The 7,486-nt window shown below is 39.5% G+C and overlaps 1 long non-coding RNA gene across 1 annotated transcript; it reads left to right on the forward strand.

The window, feature by feature from the left end:
- The first annotated feature begins 1,587 nt into the window (after positions 1 to 1,587).
- Positions 1,588 to 3,754, forward strand: LOC129885128 (uncharacterized). The gene is made up of 3 exons (XR_008766060.1): positions 1,588 to 1,711; positions 2,580 to 2,621; positions 3,459 to 3,754. It is a non-coding gene; the product is annotated as an uncharacterized LOC129885128 (long non-coding RNA).
- The last annotated feature ends 3,732 nt before the right edge of the window (positions 3,755 to 7,486 follow it).

The following is a 7,486-nucleotide window of genomic DNA, read 5'->3' on the forward strand; positions in this document are numbered from 1 at the left end:
TTATGATTACTTGGAGGCTACTCTACTACCCTAATTCATGATTATATAAAAGATATTCCCTTAAAAAGGCATCTCGAATATTCCACAAATTCATAAAATATTCACAAATATCAATGGAGATAAAATAAATCTCAATGAGGTCCATATTATCTTTGTTCTAGAAATACGCCACTATGGCTGTCGAATCACGAAGAAAACTTAAGAGAGAGAAGAATCAAGTGCGGAACAACATTGAACCAACATTGTTTTATCAATAATATTCTTGTTTCTTCAAATTTTATTTATGATTAATTTATTTTTCATTTACCTAATGCCAGAATTTGTATAGACAATAAAATTTGCGTCGAGAGAATAATAATCAGGACCAAAAAGTATCACAATAATTGTATTTATTTAATTTCAAATATGAGTGTTATAATTTCTATGAATCCTCTTATTCATCTTTTCAAATATAAATTCAAGGGCTTATAATCTTGATCTTGAATTTGGTTGAACTTGATGAATTTGATCTTAACTTGATCTTAATGTGTACTTGAATTCAAGGGCTTTTGAGCTTGTTCTTTAATCTTGTGGTCTTGATCTTGAGTTGTTTTTGAACTTGAATGCTTGTGTTCTTGAATTCTTGAACTTGTATCTTGTAGAGAAATCTGTGAGGTTTGATCCATGAGCTCTCTCTTGTTTCTTATTATGAGTACTCTTATTTATAGTTGTAGAATGGAGGAGTTATGATGAGAACATGCTTCTCTTCGACCAATCAGATTTTAGTGACACGGCGGAGGAATAGTGATAAGAAGAGATTTTCTTCGACCAATCAGATTTAAGTGGCATGACAGAGAAGTAGTGATAAGAACAAGTTTTATTCAGCCAATCAGATTGAAGTGACATGGTATGATCATATTGGGTTCTTTGTTTGACTTGGCAGGAAATATTTTTTTTAATGAAATTTTGGTCCTTTTTTTATTGATCTTGGCATGACATGTCATTTTGGCATGTGGCATTGTCACGACTTGAGTCTATATCTTAGCCGTGACATGGTACTTGTTACATTCCGTATTTTTGCATTTTGGATTATTCGTAAGCTAACGATTATAAATTCAAGGACTTTTAATTTTGAATTTTAAAAGGACATGATTTGTTGTAGATGCCAAGTTATATGAATAATTTATGTGTAGTAAAATACATCTCAAGAAGGACCCTTAAGCCAAATCAAAATAGAAGCCATCAAATATGTTTTTCTTAAAGTTACGTTTCGGGTAAGCTGACTTCGGGAGGCCATAACCTCTTTATAATTTGAGAATTTGGGAAAACTCTCAACATGAAAGTTGTAGATAATTGAAATATCTTTCCAACCATAGGTCGTGGGACAAAATGTAATATCGGAGTAATAAGATATAGACGTTTTAAGTCTGACAGGCCAAACTAAATAGTGAATTCGGCCCAACCCAATTCTAATTCGGGTCAGGCCCAATACCCACAAAATTAAATCTGATTTTTTGTAACTATTCCTTCATACTTTAGACCAACATAATTCTGGAAATTTCCATAGAGAGAGAGAAAGGCAGTTCTTGAGAGAAATCCCAAATACGACCAAAATTCAAGTCCCGAAATTCGAAGCTCATGAAGAGAAAATTGTTGTACGTCGCGTTGACTTCAATTTGAGCTAGAAATCAGCCAATAAGGAGAAGATTTTATGTGGTGCTGCAAATTTAAGGTAATATTAAAGTCTCCTTTCATTGTTAACAAGTTTAGTTAGAGTTTTAACGGATTAGAACGGAGAAAATAGTGTTATAAACTAGTTTGGTGATTTGTTGAGAGTTATGGGTTAAAGGGTTGTTTTAGGTAGATTACATAGATGGAATTATCTTAGTGATGATGTATAATAATGGTTGATATTGTTTTGATGTTGTTGATGAGTTGTTGTTCTTGAATTTGGAGGAAAAAGGTGTATGAAGATTGTGAATGTTCAAACCCGTTTTTGGAATTGAGCAGCTGGTAGTAATTCTGGAATATCTCATTGTGTAGACCTTCGATTTTAGATATTAAACATGTTTTGGAAAGCTAATACACGTACCTACAACTCTTATGTTTATGTCTTAGTCTATATATGCTGTTATTATGTCGAAAACTGAGCATGCATCATAAGACAAATTCTGTCCAGATTCTGGATTGAAAATTCCTTCATGTATAGCTGTTCGTATTTTGATGATATCTCTTTGTAGAAAATGAATTTTGAGTTGATTTCTTTTTCATTGGAAACTTAAGACAGAGATCTAAATGTTTCATGAAGGTTAGAAAGTCCATTTTTGCCGTTTTCATTTTCAAAATTTAGATACAACGTGAGGTACTTGACTTTCCGAATTTACTGCTTTGGTAACATGAATAATAAATCTTATTTTGTGTCAATATTTTGGATTGTTGATGCTGGTTGATGATTATATGGCTGGTTTGAAAGTGGGAAAAGTGACCGGTATAGGGGAGGTGCTGTCCAATTATTCTTTTTTTAGAAATAACCTACTAACGATAGACTACGTTTTATTCTTGTCCATAGCTTAACCATAGTGCTTAACGTTTTAATATAGGTTGAGACAATATTGGACAACATATACGTATAAACGCTAAAGGTATGTAAAGTTAACATTTTCTTCTTTTGGCATGATCCATATGAAACGAACGAATGACGTATGCTTAAATTCCAAAGAAGCTCTTATTCGTAGATATACTCGGATGGCTACCGTTCTTGATTTTCAAAATTTATATTGTTATGTCTTGACTCATGTGTATGATTTCAGCCATCCTAGTTGGTATAACTCATATTGTGGTATAATTCATATTTTAGTATAATCCATAATTGGTGTGATTCATAATGACTATTGTCTTGGTTTTCAAATGATGGACTGTTTTGCTTATTCTATTAAGTCTCCGATAATGATCAAATTTCACAAGGTTGCTAATGATACCTTATTCGTGCATATTGTTATGGTATTATTCACCGAGTCCTACGATAGGCCGGGTATGTTATCATGTATGGATTCCACTACATTATTCACCGAGTCCCTTACTAGAGGGCCGGGTACGTGATATGATAATATGATATTATGATGATATGACGATATGATTATGGCACCGAGTCCTATAATGGGCCGGGTACGGTATTAGTGTACACTACTCTATTCACCGAGTCCTTTTCTAGAGGGCCGGGTATGGTATATATATATATATGACGATATATTGATATAATTGTGACACCGAGTTCCATAACGAGCCAGGTACGATATATGATGATGATATGCATGTCTTCATTTTATAAGACACAGGTACAGTGATTTATTGATTATGATACTTGACTCCTGAATCTTTATTTCAGATGTGATCTCCGTTACGATATTTTATGCTTTATATACTCGGTACATATTTCGTACTGACCCCCTTCTTCGGGGGGCTGCGTTTCGTGCCCGCAGGTACAGATACTCATTTTGGAGAGCCGCCACCTTAGGATTCTACTCAACGGGTTGAAGTGCTCCATTGTCTCGGAGCCTAAACTTTTGGTACTAATCCTTATAATGTATATATTTGTGTATTTTGGGGGTACGGCGGGACCCTATCTCGTCATATGCTATCGTTAATCCTCTTAGAGGTCTGTAGACACATGAGTGGGTTGTATGTAGATGTTGTCTGGTGTACTAGTATGGCTTATGTTTTTGGACATTTACATTCGGAGTGAAAGCCTTGTCGGCTTACGTATTATGTTATCTTATTTTTGGCAATTAAGACTCCCCAAGAAATAGCTGATTTGGTATATATATAAGTGACCGTTTGAGACAACGTGCTACCCATATAAATTCTATATCATGTTTAATTGTCGATTGATAATAGATAATATGTGTGTATACGAGTGTCCAATTCGGACACTAGTCACGGCCTACGGGGCTAGGTCGTGACAAAAGTGGTATCAGAGCAGTTCATCCTCGGAGTGTCTACAGACCGTGTCTGGTAGAGTCTTGTTTATTGGTGTGTTGTGCACCACATCTATAAACAAGGGGCTACAGGACATTTAGGATGTTATCATTTCTTTTACTTTAAATCGTGCGATAGAGCTGTATTATCAGGATAATTTCTCCCTAACATACTATTATATTTACAGCGATGCCTCCAAGAAAAGCGACAGCTGCCCAAAAGGGAAAGTCAGTAGCAGGAGAGACTAGCCGGACCCCGAGGATTACTAGGGCCCGTGCCCAGTCTATACCTGAGGTTGTGCTCCAGTCGGCGAGCTCTACTACGCCGCCATATGAGGAGAGAGCAGCAACAACTGACACTATGGATCGGGGGGTTGCTTCACCGCCAGCTCCAGAGGCTCCAGTACCTGAGCCTACAGCTCCTCAGCCAGGGGCAGAGGATAGGGCTATGAGAGATGCAGTTCAGTTGCTGACCAGAATAGCGACAGGGCAGGCTCGCAGGCATGGGTTAGGGGTTGACTATGCTGATAGACATGATAGTTTAAGGGCTCGTGATTTCTTGACTTGTAATCCCCCAGAGTTCTATGGGTCAAGGCCCGGGGATGACCCGCAGGAGTTTATCCGACAGGTGCAGCGTACGTTGAGGATAATTAAGGCTTCTGAGACAGAGTCTGTTGAGTTAGCTTCCTATCGGCTGCGTAATATAGCTGTTAATTGGTATGAGTCATGGGAGTTATCTAGGGGCGAGGGTGCTCCTCCAGCGGTGTGGGGTGAATTTGTGGAGGCCTTCCTTGGCCACTTTCTACCTCCAGAGATGAGACGAGCCAGAGTAGACAGGTTTTTACAATTGAGGCAGAATGGCAGGAGCATCAGAGATTATAGCTTTGAGTTTGACTCGTTGGCGAGACATGCGCCAGCTATTGTAGCTGACATGGCTGATAGAGTGCATCGGTATATGATGGGGCTGGATCGTTATTTGATTGATAGCTGTATGGCAATGGCTTCTCAGCCAGGTATGGATATTGCTCGGGTACAGGCATATGCACAGGAGGTAGAAGATCGGCACAGAGGGCGTCAGCCCGATAGAGATCATGATAGAGGCTAGCGTAAAAGAGCTAGATCGGCTAGTTATTCTGGGGAATTTCAAGGCGGGCAGCCTCAGCAGTACAGTAGATATCCTTCTCAGCCATCCCGGAGTGCACCCCCACAATTCAAAGGTAGTAGATTCGAAAGCACAGGGTATTCAGGATCCGGTCAGAGCTCCAGGGTTTCAAGTTCACAGATAAACAGGGGTTCGCGTCAGTCGAGACCACTTTTGCCTCGGTGTCCTCGTTGTGGTAGGTCACATTTTGGAGAATGTCATTTTTCTACAGGTGCATGCTTTACTTGCGGCCGTCAAGGCCATATTATGAGGGAGTGTCCATTTAGGGGTAATTTAAGTGGTGCAGCTCAGCCTACTGGGTCAGTTGTTGGCTCATCTTCTTCTGTAGCTATGCGCCCTGTGGGGCAGGGTATTCAGATAACAGCAGGCCGTGGTAGAGGCCGTGGTGGATCTTTCAGTTCTAGCAGTCCTTCGAACCGCATATATGCCTTGGCTAGTAGACAGGACCAGGAGGCGTCGCCAAATGTGGTTACAGGTATATTATCGATTTTCTTGCAGGATGTATATGCATTGATAGATCCAGGTTCCACCTTATCATATATATCTCCCTTTGTTGCTAGTAGAATCGGAATAAAATTTGAATCAATAGAACCATTTGAGGTAGCTATATCGGTAGGAGATTCTGTTATAGCCAACCAAGTATATAGAGATTGTTCGGTGATTATATATAGTCGACACACCAAGACAGATTTGGTAGAGTTAGCTATGACAGAATTTGATGTTATTATGGGCATGGATTGGCTAGCTTCTTGTTATGCTAATGTTGATTGTAGAGAAAAAGTAGTTCGATTCCAATTCCCAGGAGAACCAGTCATAGAATGGATGGGCAATACAGCATCACCGAGGGGTAAGTTTATTTCATACCTCAAGGCAAGGAAAATGGTTAGAAAGGGTTATATTTATCATCTGGTTTGTGTCCATAACTTGGAAGCAGAGGAATCGACTCTTCAGTCAGTTTCGGTAGTTAACGAATTTACAGATGTATTCCCAGATGAACTTCCAGGTCTTCCTCCTGAGCAGGAGATAGATTTCAATATAGATATATTGCCAGATACCCAGCCTATATCTATTCCTCCCTACAGAATGGCACCCGCAGAACTGAAGGAGTTGAAGGAGCAACTGCGAGACCTATTAGAGAAAGGCTTCATTAGGCCCAGTATATCACCTTGGGGAGCACCGGTATTATTCGTGAGAAAGAAAGATGGGTCACTACGAATGTGTATTGATTATAGGCAGTTGAACAAGGTGACAATAAAGAATAGATATCCTCTCCCCAGGATTGATGATTTATTTGACCAATTGCAAGGTGCTAAGTGTTTTTCAAAAATAGACTTGCGGTCAGGCTATCACCAGGTACGGGTAAAAGAGGCAGATATTCCAAAGACTGCGTTTAGGACCCGATACGGGCATTATGAGTTTCGGGTGATGTCTTTTGGGCTGACCAATGCCCCAGCAGTGTTTATGGATCTTATGAACCGAGTGTTCAAGCCATTCCTAGACCTGTTCGTGATTGTATTTATTGATGATATTCTGGTCTACTCACGATCGGAAGGGGAGCACGTAGATCATTTGAGGAAGGTACTTGGGGTGCTCCAGCACCAGAAGTTGTATGCTAAGTTTTCTAAATGTGAATTCTGGTTGACTTCAGTAGCATTCTTGGGGCACATTATTGGAGCTGATGGTATTCGAGTAGATACACAGAAAATCGAGGCCGTAAAGACTTGGCCTAGACCTACGACACCTACTGAGGTACGTAGTTTTCTTGGGCTAGCAGGATATTACAGGAGATTCGTTGAGAAATTTGCTTCAATTTCAGCACCTTTAACAAGGCTAACTCAAAAGGCCGTTAAGTTCCAGTGGACCGATGCCTGTGAACAAAGCTTTCAGTTGCTGAAAGACAAGTTGACTACGGCCCCAATTCTAACCCTTCCTGAAGGACCAGATGGCTATGTTATTTATTGTGATGCTTCTGGTGTTGGGTTAGGTTGTGTATTGATGCAACATGGTAGAGTCATAGCTTATGCCTCCCGACAGTTAAGGAAGCACGAAAGAAATTATCCAACTCATGATCTGGAATTAGCAGCAGTAATTCATGCTTTGAAACTATGGAGGCATTATTTATATGGTGTACATATTGATATCTATACGGACCACAAAAGTCTCCAATACATATTTAAACAGAAGGACCTGAATTTGCGACAGAGAAGGTGGCTAGAGTTACTGAAAGATTATGATGTTAATATTCTATACCACCCAGGGAAAGCAAATGTTATAGCAGATGCACTTAGCCATAAATCCATGGGTAGCCTGGCAGATGTACAACCAGAATGAGAAAAGATAGTCCGTGATATTTGCCAGTTAGCTAACCTTG

Source organism: Solanum dulcamara, chromosome 4 (assembly GCF_947179165.1).
Source record: "Solanum dulcamara chromosome 4, daSolDulc1.2, whole genome shotgun sequence".
Lineage (NCBI taxonomy): Eukaryota > Viridiplantae > Streptophyta > Magnoliopsida > Solanales > Solanaceae > Solanum > Solanum dulcamara.